This window comes from Humulus lupulus, chromosome 9, assembly GCF_963169125.1.
Source record: "Humulus lupulus chromosome 9, drHumLupu1.1, whole genome shotgun sequence".
NCBI classification, from domain to species: domain Eukaryota; kingdom Viridiplantae; phylum Streptophyta; class Magnoliopsida; order Rosales; family Cannabaceae; genus Humulus; species Humulus lupulus.
The window spans coordinates 126,466,134-126,489,415 of record NC_084801.1 but is presented as its reverse complement, the minus strand read 5'-3'; the positions used below and the strand labels follow the sequence as shown (position 1 = coordinate 126,489,415).

At 35.8% G+C, this 23,282-nt stretch overlaps 1 long non-coding RNA gene across 1 annotated transcript; it reads right to left on the bottom strand.

The window, feature by feature from the left end:
- Window positions 1-17,444: 17,444 nt before the first annotated feature.
- On the bottom strand, window positions 17,445-23,205 carry LOC133802361 (uncharacterized). Its single transcript, XR_009877275.1, has 2 exons — window positions 21,485-23,205; window positions 17,445-18,508 (listed from the first exon to the last, which is right to left on the bottom strand). It is a non-coding gene; the product is annotated as an uncharacterized LOC133802361 (long non-coding RNA).
- Window positions 23,206-23,282: the final 77 nt, after the last annotated feature.

The window sequence follows — 23,282 nt, the reverse complement described above, 5'->3', positions numbered from 1 at the left end:
CTACTCCTCCAACCGACTCAAGTAGCGCCGGGAGTAAGAAGTCTGGGAAGTCCTGGCAAGGTAAGAGTGGGGGAGAGAAGAGGACAACTGAGTCCAATTCTTCCAGTGGGACAGATGCTGCTGCAGGGAAGAATCCGCTAGCGTGTTGGATTTGCAAAGGCCCACATAAGTCGGCAGTTTGCCCTTTCCGGGGCAAGCTAAATGCCCTCATCGGCCAAGAACAACAGGGCGAAGGAGAAGAGGAAGAAGAAGAGTATGCGCACATGGGCGTTGTCCGCCTGTTGAACGCTCTCAAGAAGCATGGCGAGAAAGGGAAGAAGACCCTGGGGAAAGGGCTAATGTTCGTGGATGCCGCTATCAATGGCAAGCCTGCCAAAAGCGTGATGATTGATATTGGCGCCACCCACAACTTCATCTCTGAACTTGAAGCAAAGCGACTGGGACTGAAGCTGGAGAAAGATGCACGCCGCATGAAAGCGGTCAACTGCAAAGCCTTGGCCACAACTGGCGTGGCTAAAGGGGTAAAAGTGAAAATCGACACGTGGGAGGGGCAGACTGACTTGGTGGTCGTCCATATGGACGACTTCGATGTAGTTTTGGGAATGGACTTTCTAACCGAGAAAGGTGCCATTCCAATTCCTGCCACTGGAAGCTTACTCATAATGGGAGAGACTCATTCCATGGTACCTGCAAAGGTGAAACCACCCCCTGGTGTGAAGCTTCTATCAACTTTACAGTTCAAGAAGGGTGTGAAGAAGCAGGAGCCCACTTATGTAGCTGTACCCACCGTGTTCGAAGAAGTAATGGAAGAAATTGTTCCACTAGAAATTACGAGGGTCTTAAAGATGTATGGGGATGTGATGCCAGATAAACTCCCCAAAGCCTTGCCACCAAAGAGGGGGATTGATCACCAGATAGAGCTGGTGCCCGGAGCGAAACCTCCAACAAAAGCGCCATACAGAATGGCACCCCCTGAGCTAGAAGAATTGAGGAAGCAATTAAAAGAGCTATTGGAGGCAGGCTTCATCAGACCGTCGAAGGTGCCATTTGGTGCACCGGTGCTATTCCAGAAGAAGCACGATGGGAGCTTGAGATTGTGCATCGACTATAGGGCTCTCAATAAGGTGACAGTTTGCAACACCTACCCCATCCCTCTGATCGCTAATTTGTTCGACCAGCTAAGTGGAGCCAAATACTTCACAAAGTTGGACTTGAGATCGGGCTACTATCAGGTGAGGATTGTAGATGGGGATGAACCAAAGACTACGTGTGTTACTCGATGCGGAGCATTTGAGTTTCGAGTAATGCCGTTTGGGTTGATAAATGCACCTGCTACCTTCTGTACACTAATGAACCAAGTATTCCATGAGTATCTAGATAAGTTCGTGGTGGTGTACTTGGATGATATCGTGGTTTATAGCACCATGATTGAAGAGCATCAAGAACACTTGGCTCAAGTGTTTCAGAAGTTGAGAGAGAACAAGCTATATGTGAAGCGCGAGAAATGCTCGTTTGCACAGGAGAGCATCAAGTTCTTAGGCCACGTTGTGGAACGTGGCCGAATTCGTATGGATCTGGAGAAGGTGAGGGCAATCCAGGAATGGAAAGCCCCCACAAACGTGAAAGAACTCCGCTCCTTCTTGGGTTTAGCCAACTACTATAGACGATTTGTGGACGGCTACTCAAGAAGGGCGACACCCTTGACCGAGCTTCTGAAAAAGGGTGTGATTTGGCCGTGGACTGACAAGTGTGTTGAAACGTTCAGGAGTTTGAAAGAAGCCATGATGAAGGATCATGTTCTTGCCTTGCCAACTATTAACAAGCCCTTCGAAGTACAGACGGATGCATTAGATTATGCTCTGGGAGGGGTACTAGTACAAGAGGACCACCCGGTCACATATGAGAGCCGCAAGATGTCTGAAGCTGAGAGGAGGTATACTGCCCAGGAGAAGGAGCTCCTCGCAGTTATACATTGCTTGCGAGTGTGGAGGCATTACTTGCTGGGGTCAAAGTTCGTGGTGAAGACGGATAATGCAGCTGTGAGTCATTTCCTTACTCAGCCGAAGCTAACCCCTAAGCAGGCACGATGGCAGGAGTTTGTGGCGGAATTCGACTTCCATTTTGAGCACAGGGCAGGACGCTTGAACCAGGCAGCTGACGCCTTGAGTCGCAAAGCGGAGTTGGCGACTCTAAAGATCATGGCTAGTTTTTCGGCTAGCGTGGTGAACACTCCACTCAAGGAACGCATCAAAGAAAACCTGGAGAAAGATCCAGTTGTCAGGACCATCCTGAAGCTCGTAAAAGAAGGCAAGACTCGCCAGTTCTGGGTGGAGGATGATCTTCTGTGGGCTAAAGGGGGGCGCTTGTATGTTCCAAAAGCTGGAGATTTTCGAAGGACATTACTAAGCGAGTGTCATGACACTCTGTGGGTAGGTCATCCAGGGTGGTAGAGAACCCATGCCCTCTTGAAGCAGGGATACTACTGGCCACAAATGCGAGACGATGTAGTGGAGTACACAAAGACCTGTCTCGTCTGCCAGCAAGACAAGGTCGATAGGAACAAGACACCTGGGTTATTGGAGCCCTTGCGAGTCCCAAGCCGACCATGGGAGAGTGTGTCGCTTGACTTTATCACCAGTCTTCTGAAGACAAGAGATTTAAGTGCGATCTTGGTGGTCGTGGATAGATTCTCGAAGTATGCAACATTCATCCCAGTGTCGAAGTACTGTTCGGCAGAAGAGACAGCCAGACAATTTTTCAAGCACATTGTCAAATATTGGGGAGTGCCCCAGAACATTGTTAGTGACCGAGATGGAAGATTCACTGGGACCTTTTGGTCCAAACTGTTCAATCTCTTGGGGTCACAATTGAACATTTCCTCGAGCTACCATCCGCAGACAGATGGGCAGATAGAAAGATTCAACAGGATGTTGGAGGAGTACTTGCGCCACTTTGTCAATGCCAATCAGAAGAATTGGCCGCAACTACTTGATGTAGCTCAATTTTGCTTCAACTCTCAAAAAGAGTTCTTCATCGAATAAGAGCCCTTTTGAAGTTGTTAATGGACAGCAGCCACTGTTACCCCACACAGTGGATGAATATCGCGGTCGAAACCCGCGAACCTTTCACTTCACAAAAGACTGGAAGAAAACGACAGAGATTGCCCGAGCTTATTTAGAAAAAGCATAAAAAAGAATGAAGAAGTGGGCTGATCAGAAGCACAGACCACTGGAATTCAAAGTAGGTGACTTAGTGTCAATCAAGCTGAGGCCCGAACAGTTGAGATTCCGAGGGGACAAAGACATCAGACTCATTCTAAAGTACGAGGGTCCGGTCTCAATCATCTCAAAAGTTGGCTTAACTTCCTACAAAGTCGACCTACCAGCCTGGATGAAGATACACCCGATCCTTCACGTTAGCAACTTGAAGCCGTATCATGAAGATCCAGCAAATCCAGAGCGCAACCAGTCAACCAGAGGAGGAGTCATCGTTCAGCCAAGGAGCAAGCGTCAACCTGAAGAAATCCTAGCGGAAAGGACGGTCACCACTGACCGTAAAAAGCATAAAGAATATCTGGTAAAATGGAAGGGGCTCGCAGATGACGAGATCAGCTGGGAGAGGGCGAAAGACTTGAAGAAGCTCACGCAGAAGATTGAAGATCTACAAGCTACTTCGTCGAGGACGCCGAAGGATTGAGTGGGGGAGAGTGTGGCATGCTGCCCCTTTGGCACACCCACATGGGGCCATTTTGTAATGAGCATGCCTTGGTGCTTGATCATTAGTCAAGTCTTGCACCAAGCAACCTCATGGGATAGGGTAGTGGCAGTTTTGTAATATTGCATATGTCTCCCAGACAAAAATCATATATGTTCCTGGGAAGACTTTATTTCCTTAGAAGGCTCCTTAGGGGGAGGTGACCTGGTGACTTAGGGAAGCACCATGGCCATCAGTAGATAGGGGCCAAAGTTGTGTACTCCCTTGCCCTATCAAGGCTATATATTAATGAAATAACATTTATCCATACTTGCCCCTGTGTGCTTCCTTGTTGCTTATGTGTTACTTGTTTGTTATCTTCGTTGGGCCATTGTGTGCCACTTTCCTTGTTGTGTGCTTTGTGTTGTGTGGACGTTCCTAGGAATGACTTGCTTTGTGCTTGCTCATACTTCGTTATCGCCTGTTGCATGTCCGAGATGTGCATGTGGCTAACCGCTGAGTTTGTTTACCTGTAGGTGTGTGTTGTAGGCTGACTTGCTAGCTTGAAGAGTCTGCAAGTGCCGCACGTTCCGTCTAGTTGGAGTACCCAAATAGCTGGCCCGTGTCACACGGGACCATGGTGGTGTGAGACCATGGGAGCCACGAGACCATGGTGGTGCATGGCATATGGACGAGGCGGGGTGCACCTCACTTGGCGTGAGGCTCATGGGCGACGCCACGGGTGCACTTGCGTGAGACGATGCCTGGGCGAGGCTGCTGGAGCATTTCCGCAAGACGCTGCCTGGGCAAGGCTGCTGGAGCACCTACGTGAGATGCTGCCTGGGTGACGCTGCTGGAGCACCTACGCGAGACACTGCCTAAGGCTGCTGGAGCACCTGCGCGAGACGCTGCCTAGGCGAGGCTGCTGGAGCACCTGTGCGAGACGCTGCCTGGGCGAGGCTGCTGGAGCATCTGCACGAGACGCTACCTGGGCGAGGCTGCTGGAGCACCTGTGCGAGACGCTGCCTGGGCGAGGCTGCTAGAGCATCTGCATGAGACGCTGCCTGGGCGAGGCTTCTGGAGCATCTGCACGAGACACTGCCTGGGCGAGGCTGCTGGAGCATCTGCGCGAGATGGCGCTTGGGCGAGACCCATAGGTGCGCGGGCGGCTTCGCGAGGCATGGTATAGCATAGTGCATATGTGCGAGATGGGCATGTCTAGGATGTAGCCACTATCGTGAGGATCGAAGATTCCATCATTTGATCCGTGGTCTCTTGGGACTACCTCGGGAGTGTGTTACGTTTTCTTTTGGCTTCTATAGAGGTTATTTTGCGCAGTGTGGCCCATCCTCATATGAGCATTTAGGCCTTAGGCTCTAGGCTAGCTTGAACTCTATAACTTAGCTTGTGTTGCTCGTTGGGTCAATTCTTTCACGTTCGCAGACCCTTACTCATTTCAATACGGGATCATGTATTTTTTCTTTTAGTGTGGATTTTTGGTATCCACAAATATCATTTGGTAAAAATAGATCACTGTATTTTTACAAACCAATTAAAAAGCATAGGATGTTTTGAGAAAACACATATCTTAAAAATAGTGAATGGGAGAGGGAGTTATGACAATAAGTCTCATGGTCTTCATTATTAGTTGGCACTGAGGTAGCATGGAGGGGGCCTCGCGACACCATTGCTTGTGTCCCTCTAAGGAAGGCTTCCAACTATGTTATTCTCAAGGCAAACTTCTTTTTCAAGAATAGGATTTAATGATTCATTTCAAGTTTGACTGACCCTAAGGCACACTCTTGAGTTAAGTCATTGTTCTAAAATAATGGGTTACACTCACAAGGTACATTAGGCTTTCGAGCGGACTAGTGTATTCTTGACCAAACAAGCGGTTGTTTATAAGTCAAAAGAGAAATGTTGATTTAAGTTTTCACTTATAAATTTGAGAACTTGTCTCAAAATTAATTTGGAATTAGTCTAACCTACCCTAAGGCTGGTCCATTAATGTTCAAATTAATTAATCGTGGAATTAGTAATTATTTTTTTATGTGTTCTTTAATTGTTGCATTCATTCATCACATTTACTATTCCGAAAATAATTGATATTTATTTTATGCATAAATTCATTTTTGTTTATTTATTTATTTTCAGCAATCATGTCTAGCTCAAATCATGTATCTTCTTTACTTGCAAATGAAAAGTTGACTAGTGAAAACTACATGAAATGGAAATCAAACTTGAACATTGTATTAATATGTGAGAACCACAAATTTTTCTTGATTGAGGAATGTCCTAAAGTCCCTCCCGCTACTACTGCCAAAACCGCAAGGGAAAAGTTTGATAATTGGATCTTATCAAACAACAAAGCAAAGTGTTATATGCTTGCGAGTATGAGCGGTGTGCTTAGAAAGAAGTTTGAGAACACTGAGAATGCTTATGATATTTGGGATTCCCTTCAAGATAGGTTTGGGCAGTAGTCAGATCAGTGCAGGCATGAGGCCACCAGATCCTACATGACCAAGAAAATGAAGAAATGAGTTTTTGTCAAAGAACATGTATTAGACGTGATCAATATAATGCACGATGTCATTATCCATGGGGCAATCATTGATGAAAGGACTCAAGTAAGCATTATACTTCAATCGCTTTCTCCAGCTTTTAAAGGTTTCATAACCAACTATGTCATGAACAAATTATCATATAACATGACACAGTTGTTGAATACATTGCAAACTTATGAATCTTTTAACAAAGGTTCTGAGAAAGAAGGAGAAGCAAATGTTGTTGATTCTAACCCATCCTCTTCAAAGGCTAAAACCAAAAAGAGGAAAAATGGAAATGGAAAGGACAGGGAGAAAGAAAAAGACAAGAATTCAAAGAAGCCTAAAAAGTCATCCAAAGGCAAAGAGAACAAGAACACCAAAAGCTCTAAAAAGAAGACCCCTAAAGGGACTTGTTTTCACTGTGGAGTAGATGGTCACTGGAAGAGAAATTGTCCAGAGTATTTCGCTGACCTAAAAGAGAAAAAGAAAGGTAAATTTGATTTACTTGTGTTAGAAGCTTGTTTAGTGGAAGACAATTCCTCATCTTGGATAGTAGATTCAGGAGCCACTAATCATGTTTGTTTTTCTCTACAGATTCTTAGTTCGACAAGGAAGCTTGCTGATGGAGAGGTGACTATGAGGGTAGGCAGTGGTCAGATTGTCTCTGCAGCAGCAGTTGGAACAACCCGTCTGGAATTTAAGAAGAATAAATTTCTTGTTTTAAAGAACATTTATTATATTCTTGGATTTTCTAGAAACTTAATTTTTGTTTCTATATTGCATGAACAAGGTTTTAAATTTTCTTTTAATAATAATTTGATTATTATTTCAAGATATGGTTTTAAGATATGTTATGCAAAATCTATTGATGGGCTTTATAAACTGCAAGCTAAAGAGAAATCTGCTTATAATTCTGAATTATTTTAAACAGCTAATCCTAGATCTATTAAATGACAAAAGACAGATTCTGATAGTGAAACATATCTGTGGTACTTGAGATTGGGCCATATTGATCTAGACAGAATTAATAGGCTTGTAAATGATGGTCCTTTAAGAGAACTATCTATTGGATCTCTCCTTGTTTGTGAATCTTGTCTAGAAGGCAAGATGACCAAGAGACCTTTCTCTACTAAAGGTTCAAGAGCTACAGAACCACTTCAGCTGGTACAAACGGATGTTTGCAGTCCACTTAATGTACAAGCAAGAGGTGGTTATGGATACTTTGTCACTTTCGTTGACAATTATTCAAGATATGGTTACCTATACTTAATACAAAGAAAATCTGAAACTTTTGGAAAGCTCAAAGAATTTGAAGCAGAGGCTAAAAAACAATTAGGTAAATCACTAAAAGTTCTTCGATCTGATCGAGGAGGGGAGTACTTGGATTTTGAATTCGAGGACCATCTGCGTGAGCATGGTATTCAATCCTAACTCACAGCACCTAGAATGCCACAAAAAATGGTTTTCAGAAAGACGAAACAGAACGTTATTAGATATGGTTAGATCAATGATGAGTTTCTCATCATTACCACTATCATTCTGGGGCTATGCGATTCAATGTGCTCTATACATATTGAATGTTGTTCCATCTAAGTCTATCCAGAAGACACCCATGGAATTATGGAATGGTTGTAAACCTAGTTTACACCATTTTCGAATTTGGAGGTATCCTGCACACATGCTTAAAGGAAAGACCGGGAAGTTGGAATCACGCTCTCAAGTGTGCATGTTTGTGGGATATTCCAAAGAGACTAGAGGTGGAATTCTCTATAGTCCAAAAGAAAATAAAACATTTGTATCGACAAATGCAACTTTTCTTGAACGTGACTATGTCAATAACCACAAACCTCGCAGTAAGGTTGTACTGGAGGAGATGGTCTCGAATGAAGTTGCAAAGTCACCAGCAACAACCAATGAAAAACGGCAAGAGGAAACTGCTAGTTCTAGTCAGAATAGTAGAGAGCCTCGTCATAGTGGGGGGTTAGTAAGCAAACCGAACGCTATGAACACGAAGTTCAAATGCTTGTGTCTGACACAAACAAAGATGATCCATTGACATTTAAAGATGCAATGAATGATTCTGACAATGACAAATGGCAAGAAGCCATGAACCAAGAAATGAAATCAATGTATTCCAATTCTGTCTGGGTTCGTGAAGATCCACCTGAGAATATCAAACCCATTGGTTGCAAGTAGATATTCAAGAAGAAAAGAGGCTGACAACACCCCCATCGAAGACCCATCGAGTATCCAGCGAACCCCCTAAATGCCTACCGAGCATGCATCGAACCAAACATACCATGCACCTGGAACCCCTAAGGCCCACCCTAAGAATCACCATCGAACCCCTAAATGCCTACCCCATTGAACCCAAATCAAGCATACATCGAACCCTATCGACCATGCATCTGGAAACTCTTAATGCCACCCCATCGAACCAATATCGAGCATGCATCGAATCACCATCGAGCATGCACCTGGATCCCTTAAATGTTAAACCAAGTCCCCCATCGAACCAGCATCGAACTCCTATCGAGCAACCTCATGAAACCTAGAAAAATTCCCAGCAATTCATTCTACGATCCCACTACATTCCAACAAAAATCTCAACCACAAACAACAATCCATACATAAAACCAAAAAAAAAACATAAACAAACAATCCTATACTTTAACACTAACAAATCAAATAAAAAATACATCGAAAACTTACATTTGTACACTTGAATCCCGTGGGTTTTGGTCGAGGTCGATGGAGACGAGAAACAGGAGTTCGACGGAGATCTTGAAGGGAGGTCGACGGAGACACGGTGGTTCGACGGCGGTGAGATGGGCTAGGTTCGATGGGTTTCGGGCGGGGGAGAGCTGAACCGAGAGAGTGAGAGTGAGAAAGTGGAGAGAGAGGAGAACCCAATCAAAAGTGGGGGGAAATTTTTGTGGCAGGGGCATATTGGGTACTGTCAAAACTTTTGGCATTGTTTTGAAATGATCAAAGAGTCTAGTTTTTTTTTTTTTTGACTTAATACCCCTCATTAAGTATAAAAATTCAAATTTCTCTTATATAATGAATGATGGTAGACTAATGAGATTCTTTGTTGCTTGAATTTTATGAATTGTCAAGTGCAAACCGCAATTTTAGAAGAAAAAAAAACTTTAAGTTATATATTTATGAAATAAATCTTTAATTATCGTATAAATAAAATAAAATTATCTTATAAACGTATTAATGAAAATATCCCTATATTTTATGCATTTGTCATATGAAAAAAATTATAATTTTGATTATTTTTGTGTTTGTTATATTCTTGAAACTAAAAAGAATGATGTAATGATAAAATTGTAATATTGTTTTTTTTAACAAAACCAAAGTATAAATATTATTCAATAGAGTTTATTATTATGGATGAAAGTGATTTTTTTTTTGTTTTGCATTTTTTTTCTTCAAAAAAGCTAATTAATTTTATAATATTAGAAAAATAAATTTTTTTTCAAACATGCGAATTTGATACAAGTATATACTAAACATATTGAAAATACATCAAATATATACTTTGTATACAAAAAATTTAAAAAACAAACATAAAAGAGAAATATATATTTTATTACAAAAGCTATAAAAAAACATTTTTTATTTATAAATCACTTCGCTTGAAGTAAATTTCCTTTATTATATTGCACTTTAGTATTATTTTATCTCTGCTTAATGATGTTTAAAGAAAATGATTTTTTTTTAATTTTAATGATGAAAACGATATTTTAATTTAGGTTTATAACTTTTTGGATTTGTGTTTTTTTCCATTACTTATTTGGATCCTGTGTTTTGATAAATTATTTTTTGGACCCTATATTTTGTAAAATAGTTAAAATAGAACCTTAAATCTAATTTTGGTCAATGTTTCTAAACTAAAATCACATATAATTTACCAAACTAACAATTCAGAACAAAAATAAAATCATTCTGCTTAAAAACTGTCTTGTTCTATTTAATTTTTTCTTCATCAAAATTGAGTTTAAGGTTCTATTTTAACCATTTTACAAAATATAGGGTCCAAAAAATAATTTGTTAAAATACAGGGTCCAAACAGATAATAGAAAAAAATACATAGTCCAAAAAAATATAAACACTTTTAGATAAGATATTAAAAATTATAGATCTAACATTTCAACTAGAATTTCGTCCCTAGGGACGAAACAACAAACTAGTATATATATAGATAGGATAAGTTATGCGTTTATACATGAATATATATCCAATCCATTGTCTTCCTACTTTAATTAGAAAGTTCTTGTAATACTATGCATAATAAGTATAATTTTAATTTTATTTTTCATGTTTTACCCCTGTCTTTAGAATCACGTGCAATATTTCACATCAAAATTTGCCTAACTCGGTTAAATACTAACAGCTGCAAAAATATAGACGTTGGAGACTTAAGTGCCAAAGACAATATAGATTGGAGTTTTTTGCTACAAATCAAAGAAAAACAAAATAATAATACAAGTTTTCAATTAACTAAATATGACTCTACGAGAAATCCTTGCCCTAACTACTCTTTGTGGGAAATGGGAAATGGAAGATAGGAAATGGGAAATATACAAAGACCCTGTAGTGTGCATTCCCTGCCTCGTTGACATCGCTTAGAGAAATCATTGTGTTAAAATTACTATTAATTCGAAAAAATATTTTGTTGCACAAAGACACACAAGCACACCATAGGCCAATCATCTTTTTTAGGAGTTAATGTGTCAAAAATTCTAAAATTAATTACATCAATTTTTGTAACATAATATCCAATAATAATAATAATAAAAACTCTTTGACATTGGACTTTTTTTTCTTTCGAATTATTGAACATTGCACTAATTATTTATATTTTATAGCCTAAGTGACTAAGTGGAGTTACCATAATTAAAAATATAATTATGGAGTAATAAAGTCATGTCTTTGACTAAAATACCCTTTTGTGGTCATGAGTGTCTCGCTATTGCATGTGTCGATTTATAAACAACATTTTTACCCTTTAATAATCTAAAAATAAAAGAAATATTATATTAATAATCTAAAATTTTATAAAGGTACCCTCATTTATTATTAAAATGAAATAAAATTTATAACATTATGCACTCCTTTTTCTATTTATTTTTTTCTTATCGTTAGGCATAAATATATATATACATATTATCTTTAAAAAAATATATAAAGAGATGAGGAAAAAATAGTATGAAATTAATATGAGAAAAATATAGAAATTTAGAAATAAATCAATAACTTAATTTTTTATATATATTAATATGATGTCTATATATCATCACTATCTTCTGGTGATAACTAAGTTTATTAAGAAAAAAGTCAATATTTTTTTGAATTTTTTTTTTTTATTATTATGAGTGGTATACCCAGCAATTATAATATTTAAATATACAATAAGTCAGAATTCACGGTCCAGGCTAACAATTTAATTTATGAATTTTGTTTTTACTTTAATTTAGTGCATGTGATCAATTGACGTAATATTATACGTATATGTGACGTAAGCAACAGTATATATAAACAAATAAAAAAATTAATATTTTAACGTAAAATACATCCCATCTTATCATTCTAGTCAATATTTGATATCAATCACTTATGATGTCTTGATCACATTTTGTCGTTTCTTCCTTAAAAATAAAAATAATATGAGTACAATGAAATATTATATATTTTAACTTAAAAATGAAATATGTACAACCCAATATAAAATTGTACTAATAATTGTATGTTCCATCAATATTTAGTACTATTGATGTTCCATAACATTATTCTTATTTATATTTTGGATTGGATACTTTGTTTTTTATTTATTTCTTTTTTTATTGAAGATAAAATTGTTGTAACCATTTTAAAAGAAACTAATAAATTTAAATTATTAATATAATTCACATAATAAATTTAAATTATTAATACTAATTGATAAATTTATTAACAAGCATATAAAAAATAATTATGTGAATTTCAATTTTACCAACTTATCACTCATCATTTAATAAAATTAAATATTATAATAATATCTCTTTTTGTATATAATCAATACAATAATTAATTTATTTATGGGTGATTTTATTGGCATATAATATTTTTTCACTCCTTACTATGTGTAATTAATTATTTATTTACAATTATAACCTTATATAAATTAGCATAAATATTTGCATATAATTTTAAACCATAAACATTATTTCTTATCACACAACCTATAAATAATGTATAAAAACTGTATCATCACAAATTTGCTAATAAGGTTTAGGGTCTTGATTAGCGTGTTAGGAGAGCAATAATTGATTTAATTATGTTAATATGTGAATTTAATAATAATGTAATTAGAAATGCATATTTAGGTGAATTAAATATGCATGTGGGCCCTATTTGGCTATTAGGAGCATATTTGTAATTTTAGCCTGTTGATGGCATAAATGTAATATTTGTGTATATTGTGATTGATACCACGAGTGAGTGGTGATATACTTATGATGTGCGATCCAAGACGGTCCTATGGAGCAGTTTAGCTAGATAGTCACAACGAGGTCGAATACCCGGCTTTGGAGGAGCCTAGGGGTATTTTGGGAACACAGTTGGTGTTCGGGATTTACCGAGTAATGGGTAGTAGTTTAGTAATGATTTGGACATGTTGCGATTAAATAGGGATTTATAGGAATACTCGAGGACTTAACGGGATGTGGCATATGACGGAATTGCCCTTGGTGGCACTTGAGGGTTAAGATAGACTTAAGGGGCATTTTGGACTTTTGGCTAAGGGATATACATGGTTTATGGGTACTGAGAGTTTAGAAAGAAATTATAAGGAAAGGAAACTACCAGAACTCTCAGCTCACCTTCTCTCCCTCATGTTTCCCTCTCTATAACGTCCCAAATTTGCTAATAAGGCTTAGGGCCTTGATTAGCGTGTCGGGAAGGCAATAATTGATTTAATTACGTTAATATATGAATTTGATGATCATGTGATTATAAATGCATGTTTAGGTGAATTAAATATGCATGTGGGCCCCATTTGGCTATTAGGGGCATATTTGTAATTTTAGCCCGTTGAAGGCATAAATGCAATATTTGTGTATATTATGATTGATACCACGAGTGAGTGGTGATATATTTGTGATGCACGATCCAAGACGGTCCTAGGGAGCAGTTTAATTAAATAGTCACAACGGGGTCGAATACTCGGCTCGGGAGGAGCATAAGGGTATTTTGTGAATGTTATATGTGTTCAGGAATTACTGGTAACATATAGTAATTTAGCAGTGATTTGTACATGTCGGGATTAAACAGGGATTTATAGGAACACTCAAGGAATTAGCAGGACTTGGAAATTGACGAAATTGCCCTTGGTAGCACTTGAGGATTTAGATAGACTTGAAGGGCATTTTAGACTTTTGGAAAGGGATAGGCTTAGACTCCTTTGACTACTAGGCACAAGAGGGCGTTAGAAGGAAAAGAAAAACAGAAGGAATCCCAACTCTCTCTCTCTCTCTCCCTCTCTATCTCACGATTCTCTCTCCCTCTCATAGTGCTTGAGGAGTTTGAAGAAACTTGAGCGTCTTAGGCTGAAGAATTGAGGGATCTTACTTGTTGTGCTTAAGGGAAACAATTTAGGGGAGGAGATACCACAGAGGTAAGGGTTAAATCTAACTTGTTTTATTGAATTTTGCTATTGAATTATGCCATAGAGGGGAAGCTTGCATGAGAGTGAGTTTGATTTGAATTTTGAGTGTAAGTGAAGATTAAGGAGTTGTTCTTAAGTGGATATGATGTCTAGGTTGTATGGACAAGGAATCCAGGCTCAATTATGGGTTTGATTGGTGTTTGGGGTGAGAATTTATGGGTTAGGTTCGGAGAAATATGTTGAATAAATGGTGATTTTATGGGTTTGGAGGCTCGAGTCGCGACCCTGTTCTTCAGGCACCGCAGCCCGTGTGTGTCAAAGAGGCTGGAAAGCCCCTGTTTTCCTAGGTGCGCCGCAGCGCAAGGTGTAGTGCGCCGCAACTAGTGTCCCTCAACAGAGAGGTATTTTGCCTCTGACTTGAGCACGCCGCGACCCTTAAGGGGCTGGGTCGCAGCTCAAATGCAAAATAATGGTTATTTGAAGGTTTTAGCTCGGGAACTCAAACGTTAAGGCTCGGGAAGGATTTTACTACTCGAATTGGTAGAATCCAAGGTCCCGGAGGCTAGATTAATATTACTAAGTTATTTATTGGTTTAGAACTTGATGGATGGTTATTATGAATACGCTGTGACTAGGTTTTCAACGAAGCTCGGGTTAGGGGACTGTGCTCGTGATCACGGTGCTCATATAGCTCGGGACACAGGTAAGAAAATTGTTGTACCAGTAGAGCAAGGCGTGACCCTATTGTTTGTATTGCAGGGCGTAGCCCTAATGATTGTATTGTTGGGCGTGGCCCTAATGTTTATATTCAGTATGTGTTTAATTATCTATTGATATTGTGCCATGTGATGCATATTTGTGAGTGAACAGCGAAGGCCGGGAACGGCGAAGGTTGAGAACGATAGGAAGCCAAGTACAGCAAGGGGCGGGGATTCAACGTTGAGCATGCTGAGTGTAGGCCGTTAGGGCGAGACCCTCCTAGGGTGCTGGAGTCACCCTCTCGGTGAAGACCGCAAACCCAGGGCCTGGTAAGCGCCTGAGATGGTGTTGGCTGCTATATGTTTAGCCTGTTGGTTGTTTGTTATATATTGTGGATTGTCATATATATGGTATATGCTTTGTGTTGAGTTTTCTTGCCGGACTTCAGCTCACGGGTGCTCTATGGTGCAGGTAAGGGCAAAGAAAAGGTCGACCATCCATAGTATAGAGAGCGTGGAGCGATGGGTACATGTTCGACCTACCTGGCTGCCACGACCAATGTTATTTTGGAGAAAGCACTGTAAATAACCGTTTTGTCGCTTAGGAGGACCTCGATTGTATTTTTGAGCTGTAATGTATTTTCTAAACAGTATTTTGGGGGATCCCAACTGTATAACTTTCTATAATTTCAATGAATGACCAAAATTTATAATTTTTGTTATTTAACGAGTTTAACTTCGGTTTAGTCACACTTTTGACCTAAAACCTCGATTAGCGAGCTAACGACACATTTATAACTCACATAGTAACGAATCTAAGGAAGTAGGGTGTTACAAAAATATTTTAAAAAACTAGGTTATTAATTAAATAAATATATCAAAATTATTAAAATAATATTTGTGTGTACAAATAAGATAAGACTACAAGGTGTAATTAAAAAAAATATACAAAACATAAATTATAATGTAGTTACATCTCGATCGGAAAAGAATCAATAGAAAAATAAAGAATCGGAATTGATTGATATATTTATCGAAATAAACGATTTAATAGGTAATTTTGTTCCTTATCAAAATTTTAAGAAGAGTGTGAATTTTTTTTTTATGGGGTGTAATCAAGCTGAAGGTGAGAAGAGAAAAAAAATGATGGGCCAATACTGTGACCGTCAGAATCCCGTGATCCGTAAAGGGAAAGACCGGGTAAAGCTATGCAATCCCACACCGCCTGGGGAAGGTCAAGTGTGATGATTCTAAGACTGTGTAGGTATGAGACTACACAGTTGAAGATGGCTTAAATGGATTGATGGGTACTACCTATGCCAACAAGATGCATCTTCTTTTCGGTAGCCCATCACTTGAGAACTCCAAAGTTAAGCGTGCTTGACCTGGGGTAATCTAGGGATGGGTGACCTCTTGGGAAGTTTTCCTTGGAAGCATGTGAGTGAGGACAAAGCACACTGAAAATACTCGTGTTGGTTTGTAGGGCCAGTCGTCATTTCAGAAAGCAGCCATAGTGATGTGGAGCGTCACAAATACAAACACCCTTAATTTATATAATGAGGTATTTGTAGTGGAAGTACCTAAATTATTATGTTTGTAGCACTCAAGTATCCAAGTTATTTTTTTGGCGGCGAAAGTACCTTCCGTTCATGTTTTAGTACAGTTTAGTGCAACTGTCTATTTCGTCATTAAGTCCACCTACATGGTGTGAAATTTGCTTATAACTTTGGTATTTTCACCGTAAACATCTCTTAAATTGGGTATTTTTGCTACAACATCTTTTAAATTGTGTACTTTTGCCGCAAATATCCCTTTTATTGGGTACTTTTGCCTACATTTCACAAAGAAACTTAATAGTGAGAATTGACCGTTGTACCAAACTGTTCCAAAATATGAACAGAATGTACTTTCGCCGCAAAAAAAAACTTGGGTACTTAAGTGCTACAAATGTAATAACTTGAGTATTTTCGCCGCAAACAATCATTTATATAATTAGACCATCTCTAACTGATGATGCAAATATAATGCCAAATTCAACACAAAAATTTGATAAATGCTACAACACAATATTTATAATTGTGTTCCAATGCATATAAATGCAAATTAACAACAAAAAAGAGATAAAACTATGATTAATATTCATTTAATATTTAGTGAAAACATAAAAAATATATATAATTTTCTAATTACTTTTGATTATTAAATAAATAAATAAAACTAAAAAAATCTATCAATTAATAAATGAAATATGAAAATAATAATGGATAAATATCATTTTGGCTCCTATGTTGTGCAAAAATTATCGATCGGACCCTCTGTTTTGTTACGTGACAATTCAAACCCTAGGTTTTGCTAAATGGAACAAAATAATATATTGAACCCGATTTTGATCAAAGTAATTTCAAATATAAGAACAATTGTTGGGTTCTTAAGGATACAATAAGTTCTGAGAAGGTGGCCGATGAGCAAAGAAACATATATTACATTTAAAATTATTTTGAAAATTGAGCCAAGGGTATTATTTTGTTCCATTTTGCAGAACCCAAGGTCCAAATTGTCATTTAACAAAACAGAGGGTCCGGTCAATAATATTTACACAACACTTGGCCCAAAATAATATTCACCTAATAACTAATAGCAAAACAGTAAATAAAAAATACTTATTATTGCCAAATTTGGCACATGTTATATCTATTACGGTGTGCTAATGATGGACCCAAAACGGGTATGTTTTAAATATTTATACTCGCAAGCGCACGAATCGTATTTATAGAATAGTGTTCGTGTAAGCACGAGGTCGAACCCAAAGGAGTTGACTTAAATCAAAAGAGAAAACTATTTTTACCAAAGTGAAATAAATTTCTAACCTAGTTCCAAAGATTGATGTGTTTTGTTTTAAAATAAAGAAAGAAAATACTAAAAAAAATTAAAATAAATAAACTAAAAAGATTTGTTTTTAATAGTTATTTATAAAATTATTAAGATTTTAGAATCCACAAAATATAAATAATAATATTTATTAATATGTTGACTTCCCAATTTTTAGTGATAATTGAAATTAATCTAATTACCTTTTCCAAAACATTATTCTTCCTTTAAGCTCTCTTTAATTCAAAAAATATAGATTTTCCTTCACTTCAATAGTATAACTTTAAAGCATTAGTTGTGAATCAATTTAATGAAACTACAAAAAAATCAAATAATGTTATTTCTAAAGCAAAATATAGTATTTTTGTTCTAAGCATTGGATGTGAACAATTTAATGACACATCTTAATCAAAGAATACTATGTTTTTGCACAATTAAGAACCAAGTAAAATATGTTATAACAATCTAAAATACATGATATTATAGATGAAAGAAATATTTAGAAGAAGAAAAATCATAAACTTTATTGCTCATTTTGGGAGGTCAACATAAAATAAACACTATATAGTTATATCTTGGTTCATCCTCCACCTTAATAATTTTAAGTGGATTAGAAACCCATAACTATCAAAAACAAAAATAAAAATTACAACATAAATAGGAAAATTTGGAGGAGGAACCTCCAAATTATTCCTCTAAAAATACATAAAAACTAATCTAAGAAAAGAAAAAGATGGAGAGAATAGAGAGATGGAAGAAGTGGTGTAAGAGAAGGTGTGCTTGAAATGGTGAAATGAGACTCCTATTTATAGATAAATTCTTTGGTAAAGGATAACACTCCTATTAGTCTAAAAAAAAGCACATGGATTCATGCTCAAAATTGTCATCTTTTCCTATAGTTACAAATCCAATGGTGGAGAAAGAAGCACATGGATTGATGACATGGCATTGTCAAGAATTGGATTGGGCCTTTCATTTTGGGCTTGCTTTCTTCATTTCTTTATACCAACATTTTATCAACATTTCATTTGCCCCAACAAATACACCTACATAAAGAAATTAAACACACATAAATTAGTAACAACATAATTAAACAAAATAAATACAAAAAATAAATAAAAATACATAAAATCAAAAATAAAACTAATAAATTCAAAATTACTTAAAAAATTGATAAATTAATTTAAAACTCAAGAACTAAGCAACAATTGACTTATAAAATGTGGTAAAATAACTCTATTTTGTAGAGTTATCACACCCCCAAACTTAATGTTTTGCTAGTCCTCAAGCAAAAGAGAAATTAAAAACACACTTTTTTTTTTTTAATTGGAGATATCAAATGTTTTCCTCAAAAATTGCATAATGAAAGTAGCTCAAAGAAAATTATGAAGAGACATTAAGCTCATGTAATTAATCCAATAGTCAATCTTGCTTTCAACAACTAATTTTCAATATGGAAACACAAAACTATTTACCAAGTAATCATGTGGAATTTTGGAAAAATTTATGCAAAGATAAAATAATTAAATCTCAAGGAATGATGAATTATTATTTTTTTGTACCAAAGTCCCATAGGTTCGTTTTTCTTATCTCTCTCCACTAATGTAGAACAACACAAAATCAAGGATCAATAGGACTTTATAGGCTTGTAATGTGCGGGTAAAGAAAAAGGTGAGAAAAATGATATTGAATTTAAGCTTAGATCACTTATTCCTAACACATGAGTATTTCCGAACTTTTCACTAGACATCACAATATTTCAAGTATACGCCATAACATTTCCATAGTAATTCTTTCCATCCATTTGGAATCTTTAATTTTTTTTTTTAGCTTGCCACAATATATATATATTTTTTTAAGATGTGGCTTTCCGAATTTCTTTCCTATTTTCACTTTGGTAACAAATCAAGATGCATAGCTCTATGATATTTTCTCATGTGTAAAGAATGAAATTTATGAAGAAGTTTTAGATTTCACATATGGGTAAAACAATAACAAGGCTCGTGTTTGGCTCAAATGGGGTAAACTAGGGAATAATGTGCGTAACGGTGATTAAGTCAAAAGGCTCAAACGTTCCAAAGATAGCCTAAATCATTTCCCTAATGATGTGCTTTTCTAGGATTTCGCCTCAAGAGATAATTAATCGAATTCTAGGACTTGTGAGATTTACAAAATTTTATGCTTATATAAATTAATCTAAATTACACAAAAATTCTTAGAAAGATAGAAAGTGTTCTTTTATGAAAAATCTATATTTAAGCAAGACTAACCCAAAGATTAAAAATAGAGCTTAAGAAATATTCACATTTTTCTAAGAACTAAATTCAAATTCAATTTATCATCTAAAAATGAAAAATCACCAATTTTTTTTTTTTTGAACATTTTATATAAAAAAAAAACACACAACACTACCCCCAAACTTAAACAAAACATTGTCCTCAATGAGCAATAAATTTGAAAAAGTTAAGAAAACTCCCTTGAATGTATGCTTTCATGATTTGGCTCCTTCGTTTTTGGGCTAAAAGTTTCCTTCAAACTTATTTGAACTTGAAAAACATGAAACAAACACACAACAAACGTGAAATACAAAAGGAAATACAAAATGGAACTTGAAACTTATGGGTTGCCTCCCACAAAGCGCTTTAGTTTATAGTCTTTAGCCCGACTATTTTTTTTTTTTTATCCTACACCCAATCGATGGTGTAGAATTTCATTTGTAGGGTGAACTATAATGTTGATGCAAATGCCATAAATGAGAATTGAAAGCATCACACCTACAAAATAATTAGAGACATGCAATTTTGGTGGCATTTCAATGAAGTAAGAAAATTGCACATCTTTTTTATTCTCCTTTGGACTTTGAGTGAATATGTAAATTGGTTCAACTATTGGCTCATGAAATACAACAATATCTTTTTCTTTTTCATCATGAGCCACAACAATCATTTCATCCAACTTCTTAGTTTCAAGAATTGGTTGGATGCTTATCAACGGTTCTCCTACAACTTCATTCATTTTTTCACTCTCATTTTGACTTAATGGGTCGTGAATGGGTTGACTAGGAAGAACTTGTTTTTCTGACTCGATCATAATAATTGCAAGTTGACTCATTTGTGTCTCAATTTTCAAAAGGGATTGAGATTGATGATGCAAAATTTGTTGGGTCAACTGCATGAACTGTTGTAGGGTATCCTCTAGAGATTGATTAATTTTTGGTTGAGGAGGATATGACAGATCGGGTTGGGCATAACCCAGATTAGGCGTGTTGAATTGATGCACATGGTTCATTGGAGACATGTTTTGACTCCATGTAGAATTTGGATTATAGGTGGGATCAAATGGGATTTCTGAGGAATTCTCATAAGCATGCACATCATTGGTTTCATTATAATCAAAGTGCGATGATGCATAATAGTTGTACTCAGGCTTCCAACTAAAATCAATGGGATTTTCCAAGGGATGACTACAATTCTCATGGTGATGAGAGTGAAATGCACTATTTATCTCCCTATGGTCATCTTGAGTTTGCCTAGCTTGTAAGACATCTAGTGTTCTAGACAAATTTTCTATTTGAGCGTTGATGTCTTCTCTTTCCCTAGGATGATATGCATTGTTAAAATTCCTAGTACTATTCCAAGGGCATCCATTTTGGCTCATGTAACCAATGCTACCAATAGGAAACATGGCAATAACTCAATGACAATTTTTTTTGTGAAAATCTCAAGAAACCTTTTCTGATATGGAAGGTCAATTGAAATTGCAACCATAGAGCATAATTAGAATTTCAAGAGATTTAAATTTTTTTTTTTTTTTTTTGCAAATTAAAATTACAAGAAATAAACACAATTAAATAACAAAACAAAATTAGCAAACATAAATGAAAAATAAAATTAAATGACAAAGACAAGAAACATTTTCTGATGTGGAAGATCAGTCGAAACCGCAACCACAGAGCATACTTAGATTTTTTTTTTTTTTTTGACAATAAAAAATAAAATAACTAGTAGAAGAATTTTACTCACCTTGACACAAATTGTTTCTCTTCTTTGCAACTCCCCGGCAACGGCGCCAAAAACTTGATGGACCCAAAACGGGTATGTTTTAAATATTTATACTCGCAAGCGCACGAATCGTATTTATAGAATAGTGTTCGTGTAAGCACGAGGTCGAACCCAAAGGAGTTGACTTAAATCAAAAGAGAAAACTATTTTTACCAAAGTGAAATAAATTTCTAACCTAGTTCCAAAGATTGATGTGTTTTGTTTTAAAATAAAGAAAGAAAATACTAAAAAAAATTAAAATAAATAAACTAAAAAGATTTGTTTTTAATAGTTATTTATAAAATTATTAAGATTTTAGAATCCACAAAATATAAATAATAATATTTATTAATATGTTGACTTCCCAATTTTTAGTGATAATTGAAATTAATCTAATTACCTTTTCCAAAACATTATTCTTCCTTTAAGCTCTCTTTAATTCAAAAAATATAGATTTTCCTTCACTTCAATAGTATAACTTTAAAGCATTAGTTGTGAATCAATTTAATGAAACTACAAAAAAATCAAATAATGTTATTTCTAAAGCAAAATATAGTATTTTTGTTCTAAGCATTGGATGTGAACAATTTAATGACACATCTTAATCAAAGAATACTATGTTTTTGCACAATTAAGAACCAAGTAAAATATGTTATAACAATCTAAAATACATGATATTATAGATGAAAGAAATATTTAGAAGAAGAAAAATCATAAACTTTATTGCTCATTTTGGGAGGTCAACATAAAATAAACACTATATAGTTATATCTTGGTTCATCCTCCACCTTAATAATTTTAAGTGGATTAGAAACCCATAACTATCAAAAACAAAAATAAAAATTACAACATAAATAGGAAAATTTGGAGGAGGAACCTCCAAATTATTCCTCTAAAAATACATAAAAACTAATCTAAGAAAAGAAAAAGATGGAGAGAATAGAGAGATGGAAGAAGTGGTGTAAGAGAAGGTGTGCTTGAAATGGTGAAATGAGACTCCTATTTATAGATAAATTCTTTGGTAAAGGATAACACTCCTATTAGTCTAAAAAAAAGCACATGGATTCATGCTCAAAATTGTCATCTTTTCCTATAGTTACAAATCCAATGGTGGAGAAAGAAGCACATGGATTGATGACATGGCATTGTCAAGAATTGGATTGGGCCTTTCATTTTGGGCTTGCTTTCTTCATTTCTTTATACCAACATTTTATCAACATTTCATTTGCCCCAACAAATACACCTACATAAAGAAATTAAACACACATAAATTAGTAACAACATAATTAAACAAAATAAATACAAAAAATAAATAAAAATACATAAAATCAAAATAAAACTAATAAATTCAAAATTACTTAAAAAATTGATAAATTAATTTAAAACTCAAGAACTAAGCAACAATTGACTTATAAAATGTGGTAAAATAACTCTATTTTGTAGAGTTATCAGCTAAATTTAACACAACTTTTAATATTATATTAAAAAATAGTTTATACATTTTTTGAACTTGTGTTTTGTCTCATTACCTGTTTGTACTCTATGTTTTGACAATTTTTTTTGGACTATGTGTTTTATAAAATGGTTCAAATAGAACCCTAAACCTAATTTTGTTAATGAAAAATTTGAATACGACAACACAATTGTTTAGTAGAATGATTGTGCTTTTATTATGAATTGTTAGTTTGATGAATTATTTGTGATTTTAGTTAAACAAAACTTTGACCAAAATCGGGTTTAGGGGTCTATTTGAATCATTTTACAAACACACAAGGATCAA